This window comes from Manacus candei, unplaced genomic scaffold (assembly GCF_025592945.1).
Source record: "Manacus candei isolate 608988 ecotype Guabito, Panama unplaced genomic scaffold, ASM2559294v1 h1tg000135l, whole genome shotgun sequence".
NCBI classification, from domain to species: domain Eukaryota; kingdom Metazoa; phylum Chordata; class Aves; order Passeriformes; family Pipridae; genus Manacus; species Manacus candei.
In genome coordinates, this window is record NW_026138183.1 from 1318292 (window position 1) to 1332263 (window position 13972).

Below are 13972 nucleotides of genomic sequence, written 5' to 3' on the forward strand. Positions count from 1 at the left end.
AAGCAAAATATTGCAGTAGCAGATTACTTATTCAACCAAAATTGCAGGGAAACTTTTGGTAGCTAGAAGAGCAAGGTAGAGTGTAATTACCCAAGATTAAATTTCTCAGGCTTCATATATCATCTTTAATATTTACACTAAGTGCCCTAGATCTTTAATGACTAGAAGAAAATATAGGTTGAGAAATAAAAAATTCAGCACCTGTACAGGCAAGATAAGATTTACTGGTTTGTAATCAAGGGAGAAAATACACCACCTAAGCTTCTGAAGATTTGAGCTCATAAGTAAATTACAGTAAAATAATATCACAGTTAAAGCTATATAAAGTTGATTTACGCATTTTAGTAGTCTGGTTTAGGTTATAGTGTGGGATTTCATTACTTTTTCCCTCTCTTCATTTTCACCTTCTGACTCGCACTTGCTCCTAAGAAGCTTTTGTTCTTGCTTTGATCTAAATCAAAGGACTGATGCCACTACTGATCTGAAAACAAGAGTTGAAAAGAGTCCCACAAGAAAACCATTACCAACTTCCCCCTGCAACACAACAGCTATAGGTGGTTTCATTTGTCTAAAAAACTAATTTATATAGCATGTTATAAAAATATGCTTAAAATAGCTACTGTGCAAGTGGTTTGTAAATTAAATGGCATGTCCATGGGAGTAACAGTAGCATTTTAATTTATTAAGCTTTAGCAAAGCATTACAGAGCAGCTATATGTTTCCTAAACAAGGTTAAATTACATTTAGTAATAGACAGTAATCAAATTCTGGTTTGTTTTACTGCAAAGCCCACTAGCTTGTTTGACAAATGAAATTATCTCTAAATTATGTGACTGTGTCTTCGGCCTACAGACTTGTTTTTCTTTTTACATTAAATCATACTTGCTGCAGCAGGAATTGTCACTACCAAATTTGTAAGCATAAATGTATGTCTACACAGGAGAAGTGCAGCATAATGGAACTACGATGGGCCTGTCACACCTAACTACTTAATTAGCCGTAAAGACCTACCTTCCTAAGCACTAAGATGTGCTTTTCCTGCTTAGAACAAAACACAATTTTTTGCCTATTCAACCCTCGTCTTCTTCAGTCTTTTGGAACTAAAATGCTAATAGCAATGTCTGACCTGCTGATTTTCTTCTTTCACTACTATTTTTGTAATTATACACTGAAGCAAGAGGATGCCATTATCAACCACTTTATTTATGCAAACAGGGAACTACTGGGAGGCCTACAGTTCTAGCTGGTAGAAACGATGGAACAGAGTAGCAGCATTCACAGCTCTACATTCAGTCATTTTCTGTTAACCAAATTATGAGTATATCCACTTATGCTTGCCCATACATCTTTATGGACTGTGCAGTTAGATGACCTCAGATGAGTTCCTAAAGAAAGGGAAAGGTGTTTTCTGTGGTGACGGATGAGAAAACGAATTATGTATGCTAGTAATAAAAGCTAATATTCTAGTAACCAACAGGAATAGTCATCATCCAAGCCTCCAAAGCAAACATCTATCAATTTAAAATCCTCACTTATCCTGCACAACACCTCTGTTTCAAAACTGCTGTTTGGTTCAATGAATAGTTAGCAACTAAAGAAAAAAATAAATGTATTATTAACCACAATCATAAGACCATCACTACTGTGATGATACAAGCTCTTTTCTTGAGAAGCACCTGTGTTTCTCTGATATAGAATAATCCATATACAAAAAATGTTCTATTTCTCTCCTTGGCTTTTCAAAAGGTGAAGTACTGTATTTTTGCCATAGCAACAGGAAAGTATTATAAATGAAGCCTGAAGTGGCTGACATATTTCTACTTTTGATGCACTTGTTAAAAGATGAGTGTATCTGTCCTATAAAGATGAGCTACAATAAATTAACCCATATTACACAGTTGCAGCACATTCAAGAAACATTAAAAAAACCTGCTGTAATCCTGATTTTGTCCCTTAGGTGTATATAATAAGACATACTATATATAAAATACGCACAGATTTGACCACAGATCTGCAACATGCTGTTGTCACTGAGAATTATGTAATATTCAGAATTAGTCCACAGCATCCGCTTATATATTATTGTCTCATTGATTAACAACTTCTCGAGCATGTAATTGTTTCTTGTTTTATTTATCACTGAAAATAAAAGAAAAAGAAAAAAAAGCATTTACCAGATGATGCCACACCTGGATTACCGTGCCCAGTTTCTAGTATAAGGGAGACATGGACATCCAGGACAAAGCCAGTGAAGGGCCTGAAAAATACCTAAGGGACCCAAGCACCTCTCCTACGAAGAGAGGCTGAAAGAGATGGAACCGATCACCCTGGAAAAAAGAAGGCTCATAGGGAATCCCATCAAATGTAGATCAACACCTGATGGGGTTGCAAAGAGGATGAAGCCAGGGTCTTTCCAGTGGTGCCCAGCATCAGGACCAAAGACATCCTTGGAGATATTGAAAAACCATCTGGACACAGTACTGGGCATCAGGCTGTAGATGGCCCTGCTTGAGCAGGGCTGTGGGACCACAGCCTTCAGATTCCCCTCCCACCTCAACCATTTTGTGATTCTGTGATTTACATCCCTTTCAATAACATTTTAGAACTTCCTTTCCTAAGCAGAACCTTTTTCACCTGATCTAGTTTTTCATATTATACAATTTGATTCCTTTTTATGAACAATAATTTTAGGGTTAAATCTAATTCCAAGTACACTTGAGAATAAACCTTTTAGGGCCAGATCTCTCCATGCTTCTGGACACTTTTCTTTGGTGTAGGGACTGAAGAGGTTCACTTCTGATAAATGGTACGAGTAGCAACAAAGGAAAATGAACAAGGATACAGGGATATAAATGCATATAATCCCCATACTGAAAGGTAAAGGAGCTTTTTTTTTTGCTTTTTTTTTTTTCCTTTTTTTTTTTTCATTCAGAGATTTCACTCTGGGAATCTCAGAGGCTTCCAATGCCTTATAATCCCACCATTAAAAGTATAAGTTAGGTAGAGTATTAATAGTTCAGGAAATTTAAAGCTTTTGTGAGTTAGACTCCCATTTTTTTCACAAAAGAGAGAGAGGGGAAAAAAACTTATCGGGAAGGAGTTGAAAGAACTGGCAAAACTTGATGTTTCTGAGCTCCTAATACAATTTTTTCTTGGCTTACAGTCCTAATCCAGTGTAAAAACCTACAGTGATATCTGAGGATCCATGTAATGCAATGAAAAATTTTCTGCTACAGCAATTTTGCTGTTCTGGCAATCTGGAAAGCAGCATCAGGATAAAACCAAACCCTGAAAGAAGCAATGAGCTTACAATGCCTTATCACTTAAGTAAGTAAAAGGAACATTACAGATTTTCCCTGAGGAATCACTAACATCCAACTAAGCACAGTATCATGAGACTCTTGTAGATGCTGAAGTGAGGGAAGCAACAAAATACAGAAGTACACTATCTTGAACCTTCAACAAAATTTTAGACACCACTTTAGAGTGTGTTATGCTGCTGCAGGGATCAAATCTTTTCTTCTCCAGTAGCTTTGCAGGGTTTACCACACCCTCTATATGGTCCATGCTTATAGCTTAGATGAGCAGATATTCCATTATGCACAGCAGGTTTGTGGGTCCTGAGAAATTCACTTTCACATGCTTCTTGACATGCATATGGTCATACCCAAATTCCACAGTGAGATGCCTGCATGTCTTCCTCGTGATAAACCAAAATGATTTGGAATTGGATGGATTTTTAAGCCATTTAAAAGCCATTTTCAGCCATTTTTAAGATGAAGAATATTTTTACTGTCATTAATACTTCAGGAATAATTTCCCCCCAATAATCATCTGTGCACCAGGCTATGAATTTTAATTTCTTTAATCTCCTCAGAAGCAATTTCCCTAGCTTTCCAATCATGCTGCTCTTTTCTGAACTCTCTCTAATTAGGCAAAACACTTCCATGGAAAAAAATTAGTAACTAGGTTTTAGGTAGAGTTCAATTAGATGAGCCAGACTGTCTAATGGCAAGCCAACCATAGCCTTAGCATTTCATTAACAACCTCCTCTTATAAAAATATTAAATATTTAATAACATTTTGTCTTTTTTATTTTTCAAAAGCAAATAAACTTCAGCATCTATTTCCCTTTCACAAGCTTGTATTTCAGTTGAGGTAGCCCAAGAGTGTGCCCAGACCTCAGCCCTCATTGCAAATGATGCTTGTTTTGGGTAATGTGTATTTTCCAACTTATTCTTAGAGATTATTCTTTGCTAATAGGGACAGTAACACATGCGGTCATTCACTGAAGCACATCGAGGATAATTAGGCTGTTCCAAGGCTGCTTGAACAGGTCTGGCAGTTTGTTGCCCTGTCCCTAGCATGTTCCTTCTGGACTTGCTTTGGTGCTTATCTGATACTGTGTGAGCTTTCACAGATAATGTTAAGTCAGACAAAATAAAATTTGACAAAAAAATCAAACAAGCAAAAAGCAGAGACTGTCCACAAGGTACTTTGCAAGCAGTGCTCTTTTCACTTTTGAGTACTGATGTCAAGGTTGTAGTCCAAGACTAGCAATGCTAGTCCAAGACACAGCAATGCACTAGCAATGCTGTGCAGGCTCAGGAGGATAAAAGCCAGACTGTAATGGTGAAAGACCAGGCAAGCCAAGAAATAAACCCTGGGCAGGATTTAGCTGACATAACCGGCACAGAGATATTGCAAGAAGTAGTCAAAACTTGCTGTCATAACAGATGGATGCAAAAAGAAGCAGCAGCCAAGCAGCAACAGCATTCCTTACTTAGGATCAGAGATACACAGACCCTACGCTCACATGCAATAGGAAAAAACTACAGTTCAGTCCAACTTTGCACGTTCAACATGTTTTATGATTAATCCTGATTTACACTTCTTAACATCAGTATACAGGATATGCTCATAGGACTAGTACCTCAGAAAGATATTCCTTAGATTTTCCAATTTGTATTCTGGATGAAGGAATAAGTTAAGTTTATATTATAGGATATTCAGCCAGTCAGTAAATTCTCTTGGTGAATTCAAGTCTAGTACACTTTTTCTTCTTAGTGAATTACACTGTCTAATTTACCAGAGAGATACATAAGGTATCTGCTCTGAGTCACAAACTAATACAATGCAGTGTCTGTGTTGCTCCTTCACTGCCAGAAGGTTGCTTTCCTTCCCTTTTAATTGTTTGGGGGGAAAGGGAATGCAACTGCAGTAAAGGTTAAGCAATACTTGCTACCTTATTTGTTGAACTGAGTTTCTCTTTTAGCAGAGAGAGGGAATTACTGGTCCCCAAAGAAGTTTCTCAGTGGTATTAAGTTAAGAACTATAAAGCTTTTTATTGTAGGTGGAGAAGAAATGTTAAAATAGTTAAAGAATTTGAAAACATACAGTAACTTCTCCCCATCCAAAACCCCAGCATACACTAGATTGTTTGGAAAGACATTCTTTATGGATAATTAAGTTTAAAAAACCATATTTATTATGATTTTTCTTAAAAAATAAATAATTCAAGATATTTTCTCTCTTTCCAAGGTACTACTTACACAGGTTATCTCTGAAAGGAGGTTAGTAATAAAAGGATTAGGTGACAGAAAACTAAGGTGGTTTTAAACTCTTCAGGAATACACAGTATTAAAAGGAAAGTTGTAAAAAAGCAAGACGCAAAAGTAAAGGAACAGTCTCAACAATCTCAGCCTCTCTGCAATTCCAGTGAAAACAAAATTAACATAGTCTAGGCATGGAGGAGTGGTGTTCAGCTCACTTTTGCTTTTCCAAACTTTCTGATGGTTAAGTCAGTATATTTCAGAGTATGCCTTGTGCTGACAAGCAGTAAGGGTGAATAGAAGTTCTCAGACCATATTTGACAGGAGGGGGAATTTTATCCCACTTGTGGGAAGAGGAAAAGGGTCATGGACACCCTCAGAGTACCAGATCCAGATGTCGGACCCCAGCTGCATCCCTATCCACAGTCTTAATGATATGTTCAATGATCTCTGCCATACAGCTTTCCTAAAGCAAAAGAAGAAAAAGCAGATATACCACACACTATGGGGGATAAATGTCTAATGCTTTAGGGGTATCTGCAGCGTTTTGAAAAACATCAAGAGGGGTTTTGCAAAGAATAGAGATTTAAATGAGACAAATGGTCCCAGGCATAGCTGCACATCACCCTATGAAGCGATTATTGGCCACTGACCCCAGTGATTTGATACAATATACACTTTTTAGTTAAAAAGTGACTCACACTTTGAGTAAGAGTTTGGCTTTCACCTTATTATTTTCATTTTGTACCCTGAGCTCTCAACTGCCCAGCAGTAAAATAAATGCTGAATATAATTTTTCATCCAGAATCATGACCTGATATATAAAATGACTAAAAAACAGCAGTAAGAGAACAATTAATACTAGGAAAAGCTTTTCAAGTTTGTGTGCATTTTTTTTAAAGGAGATTTTGTCTGAAGACTTTCTTGGTTCAGATTTGGAGGTTTTCTGTTGTTTATCCTGTTGTCATTCTGTACAATTTAAATAACATTTCTGTGCAAATGTCTGAATTTTAACACATAGAAAAATCAATCTTTAAACAAACACTGCTTCTATATGTATATATATGTATATATGTAAATATAACATGAGATATACTCCAGAAAACTCAAATACTGCATATACCGACACATATCAATCCATACTCCATATAGTTCTCTCATAAAGTTGGTGATTTCTCTTAGGAGATACAGGATTTTTGTGTACTTAAGACTATTCTTTTTAAAACCAGCCTTTTGTACTTGGGCAAAATTACTTGTGTCCTTAATTTATGACACTGTAATCTAGTACTAGAATTTCACAGTTTAAAGTTTAAAAATGTCATCTTTAGGATGATGAATTAGGGAAAGGTTGTGATTTTGGTTTTGCGCAAGAAAAACAACAAAAAAAATGTTAACATGCTGCTAAGTTTGTTAGACTCAAGACAGAAAAAAACAAACTAATAATGAATCAAAAACATTTACTCCTTTTAGACAAGGATGAACTATATAACCTGTGCAGACCTTTTCCATTTCCAAATGTACTACTGTACTTTGACCAAACTTCTCTAAGATGTTAATAAGCAATATGTGGAAACAAAATGTGGAAGTATATACTAAGCATGGTGCCTAACAGTAGGTAAATACATATCTGGCATCTAAAGCCTACTTTTAGAGACTAAGGAAGAACATGTGTAAAAATAAAAATGCATCCACCTATGCTAGCATACTTTTTTTAAACTTGTATAAATAAACTGATTGTATCACAGTATCATAGCAAACAAACAAACAGGAGAAAAAAACAGGAAAATTAGAAAATAACATGTTTCAAGGTGGACACTTAAAAAATTGTGGACTAAAATATCAGGTCCTTAATGTGGTACTGTGGTACTCCTGATTCAAGGATGCACATGTGGAGTGTCTTCTCCAGTCCAGGCATTTAGCTGCCAGCTCAAAGTGCTCAAAGCCAGCTCACTGGGGAGTGAGAGCTGCTCAAGAAACTGTGACTAGCCATGAAGATATTCAGGAAAGAGCTGGAAGAAATCTCCCACACTTTCTCTCAGGAGCTGCATTTACATGGATGCTGTTGCTCTTGCTCCCATTCAAGGCTACACTGTAATCATACCCCTAAGTATTAAAAAAAAAAAAAAAATCTTCTACAGCAAAGTTAACACATACTACTGATAAATAGGGGAGTCTAAGAAAATATTTTCTACTTCACAATAACCTATAATATAGAAGTAAATATGCTATGAATATTTGAGAAGGGAGAACTAAATCCTATTAAGCAACAACTATGTTTATAAGATGACCACAGAATACTTGTGCATTACTAGCAATCTGTTTGTAGACACTGTAACAGACAGAAGTTAACCTATTTTTCATTTTTGGAATGCTATTCAACTGCAGAATAAATATCAAAGAAGATTTATATTGTTATTGCACTGAAATATCTTGGGAACTTAGGTCCATAAAATATTATGCCACTTTCATCAGTCTGCCATCTTTTATCTGTTGTTTTCTTTTCCTTGAGAACTAAGAGCAGCCTTTCCCATACAGCTGCAATCATTCTAGCTGTGCCTCCAGGATTCTGTGAGTAACTATCTACATCTGTTAAATCTCGATATTTTTCCCCCCAAGTTGCAAACCAATTTATAATGAATAGCAAATACCAACCTGATTCTAAATTTAATGGCAAAGATATCTTCATTGTGTTTGCTGATCAGCTACTTTTTCCTTCTACCACTACTGTATTTTTATCTGTTTGCAGATCACAATGCCCCAATTAAAGCCTTTTCACGCTAAGAGATAAAAACACTTTGGAGTTTTCCACTCCATACATTTGTGGACACATCAGACACCACTGCTGACACATCAACAGTTCTGCTTGTGCTTTTTTAATTCATTGGTTCATTTCTTCTGCTTAGCAAAATAAAACTGGTTATGCTTTACAAAATTGCACTGAAGGAAAGTAAAAAAACAGAAGTGAGGTAGAAAAACAGTTTCAAGTAGTTTAGCTGTAAAAACCTCTGGACGTTTAGTTCAAACCAAGGAAGACCATGCAACTTTCTAAGATTTGGTGATCCTATCTTTATTTTTAAAAAAATGTTGAAATTGCTAAGCATCACTGAAGTATACTCCTCCCTTTTCAAGAGTCACTTCCTCATTTGTCAGTAGCTTCAGTGACGGACAGTTGATGAAAATCTTGAAGTAAAAAACCTTAAATTAAAATAGAATGTTCTTCCTTCTAAGTTAATAAGTTTTGTCTCCAGACAACTACCTTAAAAATCCCTAAAATGTAATACCTTGTCTGAATAAAATCCATGTGCATATATTAGACCTTATATACAGTCAACAAGTCAACAATGTTTACTAGCACTGCAGATGTAAGGGAAAAGAAGCCCTTGGTGAAATTTGGGATCCACCTTTTTAAGGAGACTTATCTAAATACATCACAACCTCTCCCAGTAACATGCTACTATTTTTCTTCTGAATAAACTCTGACTCCAGAATGTACCATTTACCACTGTGGACAAGTATTGACTCTCCTATAACATTAAGTCTGTTTTTTCTTAAGGCGTCTTTGCAACAAAGAAGAATCAAGCTGGCTGAAAAGACAGACAAAATCCTGTTAGTTTCTCAGCCATATTTTATCTGTCACTGATTTGGTTTTTGTCCATAGCTCTGTATAGTGGAGGCAGCAGTAGAGAGATTAAAAATCTTACTTCAAATGGAAATATTCCTATATGAAATAGAAGAAAGTAAAGTTTTCTCTTTGCTTAGAAACTGATACATCTTTAATGAAATTAACAAATTTCTAAGAAGCTTTACTCTAGTCAAGTTCATTTCAAATTAATAAAGCAAAGTAAGCAAAACTAAGGTGTGGGTTTACATCTTACTGTGTACCTTTTAATCTCTGCTAAGATAGCTGCAGTGCAGTTGTGTCACAGCATTATGCCATTTCCTTTTCATATATTCTGCTAGGTAAATACTGCAACTGCAAATGACTTTTGATCGGTACAGCCACCTGCTAATAAGGAAAGCCACTTTTGTAGGTAGTAAGCTGTTGTGCTGAATACCAGTTCTGAGAATAGCATTTTTGCTAATGATCACTAAGGTAACTAATAGGAAAAGGAATTGCTATTTTTTTTTTTATTCTTGCATACACAATATTACAATGATGTTAAAACCAACGGATCCTTTTAGGCTATGCTGTTTCAAGCATTAAATACAAATTAGGAAATACTAGTTTCAGGTTTGCAATTGTACTGCTAATATATGGGCAGAGTGAACCAGTGAACTATCTTCAGCTGACTGAAGATAGTTAAAAGATGCAAAAAATAAAAAAGAAAAAATAATCTCTTCTCCTCCTTGAGATTTTTCACTTTTCACTGATTTCTTACTGGCCCTCACACAAGAAGAAAAAAAAAGCTTAAATTTACCAGGCTATTTCTGGTATCACTACTTGTTAATACTGATATAGTCTCTGCCTTTGATTAAAGTAGAGTTTGATTCAACTTTATATTAATGTAAGGCCTCTAACTTCCAACCAACAACATTCTTGCAGAGGTCTGGGCACAGCTGCTGATATATACAAAAGCACATTCAAGAGACAATTGTCTAATCAGCTAGAATTTTTAGTCATTAATAGCCAATCTCCTAGCACATTTAGTGTGCATCCTGGCATGTTTTATTAGGCTATTATTTCTTTTTCTAGTACAGTTATTTAAGCACAGAAACCAGCATGATCAATATAGTAGGAAAGATTACTTGCTATAATGGCTTAGAGGCTTTTTTTCACACCCTTTCATGCATTCCAGCAAGTCCATTGCCAAACTGCCTTAAATTTCATGAGGCATTGAGCTAAACAAATGTAGAAGAGAAACTTGATCACAGTGTTGTGGAGAAAAGTCCTGCCCTCACCACTCACTGTAAAAATACTGACCTGGAACTGTGCAAAGTTTCAAACATTCGTTTCCATTTCTCTATATTCTTATTACTAATATAATTAAGTGCGCATTCAAATTTTATTAATCTACATAAAGTGCAATAACCCCAGCTGTTTTATCAGCAGCATCTCCATATTTATACAAATGCAGTCTTTCCTGCTGCTGCATTATACTGATGATTTTCATAAATACACTTTTGAATAGCCTTATTTCAGTCTTGTGCAGTAGAAAAAAAGCAGCTTAAGAAAAATAAATATATTTTTAATAATGCATTAGTTTTATACTTTCCCATTGCATCTTCTATATCAAAAACAATCACCGGGGAATGAAATGTCCCCGAGAATAGGTAATACAACTTATCAAGAAAAAAATCACATCTATTAATAAATTATGTTTGAAAGATTTCTGCAGCTGTTTAGCTGCATTTTATAATTAAATTCCTTTGTTCCAAGAGTGGATTGGTATTTCACTGTAAGCTGACATGTACACATTCATAAACCTTTTCTATTTCCATCTCATACACATCCTGCCTCTGTGGATCATCCTTGTTGTGCTAAGTTTCACATTGGGTAATGGAGGCAGAGAAGCAGAATCAATGTTAGCAGAGCTGTTTTGAGAGCAGGTATGGTATGTTTGACACATTGTTCTTTAGAACAATCAAAGCTTTCAAACGCTGCTTTTTGCTCAAAGGCTGTTCCACTGTTCTCATTATGAGAGAGCCTCTTGACTTCTATGCTCAATTGTCTCAAAACTGGAAAGGGCACTAAGATGTGTTTAGGATGATAAATGGGACCTGATAGAAAAGACCAAAGAGCTATTTTGTCTTAAAGTATAAAAAGTCTGAGCAATCCAATTCAAACCATTTGTTTCCTGATTTCATTTTTCTAAATATCTCAAAGAAAATCTTCAAAGTGCATGAATTTCTGGACACAGCTATCAATAACTTTTCTCTTGTTTGAACTAACTTAATGTTTTCACCTGCTACATTTAGAGATTGTGCCATCAACATATACCCTAACAAAAAACATGATTATATGGGTTGTATGAATTATACTTTGATTATTAATAGAAGCTTGGTGTCTAATTCATTTAAATACTATGAATTTGTAATCTAATTTATATCTCCATATAGGGACAAACCTGAAATAAGTGATGACCATAATGCCACCTAAATTAGTACCTTCCAACATTGTATTAATGATTTAAACAACAATGTAGAAATGCCTCAGCTGCCTCTTGAATGATTTTTTGGCTATTACTGTGGATTAGTTATTAATATTCTATTTAAAATATAAACTTCATTATTATTAATCAACTACATTATTTATTAGTCCTATTCCCTAATGAAATTTTATTTTCATGCTGCGGTTTTGCTGTGTGTGCTACGGTATGCATCTTAAATTCAGATTCTCATCTGAGATAGGAATACTTTCCTCCTGGTGTATTGCATAACTTACATGCTTTGTACAACAGTTACAAATAGAAATTATCTGACTGACCAGAGAACTACCTCAGTAGCAAGAAATACAAGATTTACAAAACATAGACAAAATTGGTAGAGAAGCCTGTCAGCTTTGTAAAGACATGGACCCACTGGAAAAAGAGAAAAACATGCACATATCTGTGTTCTGGATTACGATTTACTTCAGTAATCAACTAAGTTACAATGTTTTCTGTTGGTGCATCTTTGGGTAATATTACACAGGAGTTACAATCAGTGTGTAGTCATTTGAAACCATAATTCTTATTTAAACAAAAAGATAACTATTTTCAAAGAAAACATTCTGAAATGCTGTCAAGATTTTCTTGCAATCCAGTAGCACTGTCTCAATGCTGCCTGAGAGGAGATGCATTTAATTTCATGCCAGTATTTTGCTGATGGATGGGTCAAAAGGAAATTTGTTGTTGGAAAGGGTTGCAGGCAGAGAGCCATAGCTTGCAAACATTGATTTGCTGCACTGGTTGGTGTGGTGGAAACTCTCCAAAACTTCCAAGGAAGACAAAAAGTTTATATGGTTTACTAGAACTTTAAAAAGAAAAAAAAAAACCTTAAAAAAATCATGATCAGTGATACCAAAAATTGCAGATAAATCTTAACATATTAGTGCTTCTGAATTTTATTAACTATATGAACTAACTTGATTCAAAGGAAGAGCACAGACAATCAGCCTGAAATAAGACTATAAATGATTTTAACAAATTGCAAATGATGTGCTAATTGTTATCACAACTGACTTGATATTGTGAGAAAAAAAAGGCGACAGCTTTAGGGGTTGCTGCCTGGCAATAGGGTCTTATAACTGATGTGAAGGAAACATCTAACCTTTAGCATGACAAGGTGTTAATGATGACAACAAATCTCTCTTATCTTTATGACTTACCAGGAGGCTCACAAATCCATGTCAAAACCCTAGACTGTCTCATCAGTGAACCTCAATGACAAGATAGGTACTAAAATAAGTAAGTAAACATCATAACTCTCCTTCTGATATTTACTGTTATAAAAAAAAGGCAGTAAGGGCCCAATTAAATCTAATACATTAGCAAAATAATTATAAAGAGTAAATTCTGAGAAATTTCTGACAAGAAGAAGCCATGCACCATGTAAGAGCTATACAGACGCAGGCAAAAGTTAAAGAATTGCTTCCATGACTTCAAATGTGGGCAGCTGCTTTGAGCCATTCCAATAATCCATAAAGTCCCAGGAGTATCTTTGCCTTCATAGAGGATGGCTGTTAATAAATATATTGCTGGAAAACTTCAGTCAAAGAAACAATGCTTGGCTATACCAGATCCACTTTTCTCTTCAATAATAATTTCAGGAACACATGAAAATAAAAAATTACTGAACTATTCAGCACTGAACCAATTAAGCATATTATTAAGGGCATTGTCCAAATCCCTCTTAAACACTGAAAGGCTTGGGGCCTCAAACACCTCTCCGGGAAGCCTGTCCCAATGTTTGATCACCCTCAGAGCAGACAAATGCTTCCTGAAGTCCAGTCTGAACTTCCCTGGTACAGCTTTGAACTATTCCCATCTCTCTAGATTCTTCTGCAGGGCCTCTCATCCCTCAAGAGAGTCAATGGCACCTCCCAGTGTGGTATCTGCAAGCTTGATAATGGTGCCTTAAACTCTGATCATGGATACATGCATTGAACAGAACTGGCTCCAGGATTGAGCCCGGAGTCGCACCACTGGTGTCCAATCACAAGGTGTAACCTCACTACAATTCACTATTTAATTTTTAAGTGTTACAAAATGCGTGACCTTAGGAAAGAAGAATAATGAAGAAAAGGCAGGTTTTGGTTGCTTAATGAGAGGAACACTTAAACTGTGTTAAAAGACAGGTTTTTTCTACATTTGTACTCCAGAATTTCTGCCTATCTCTGAGTGAGGTATTTCACTTTTGGTCTTAGTTTGCTGATCTGTGTATTGAAGTTATGCTGCTTTATAGAAAAAGGCAACTTTCTGAGATCTACTTTGACTACAATA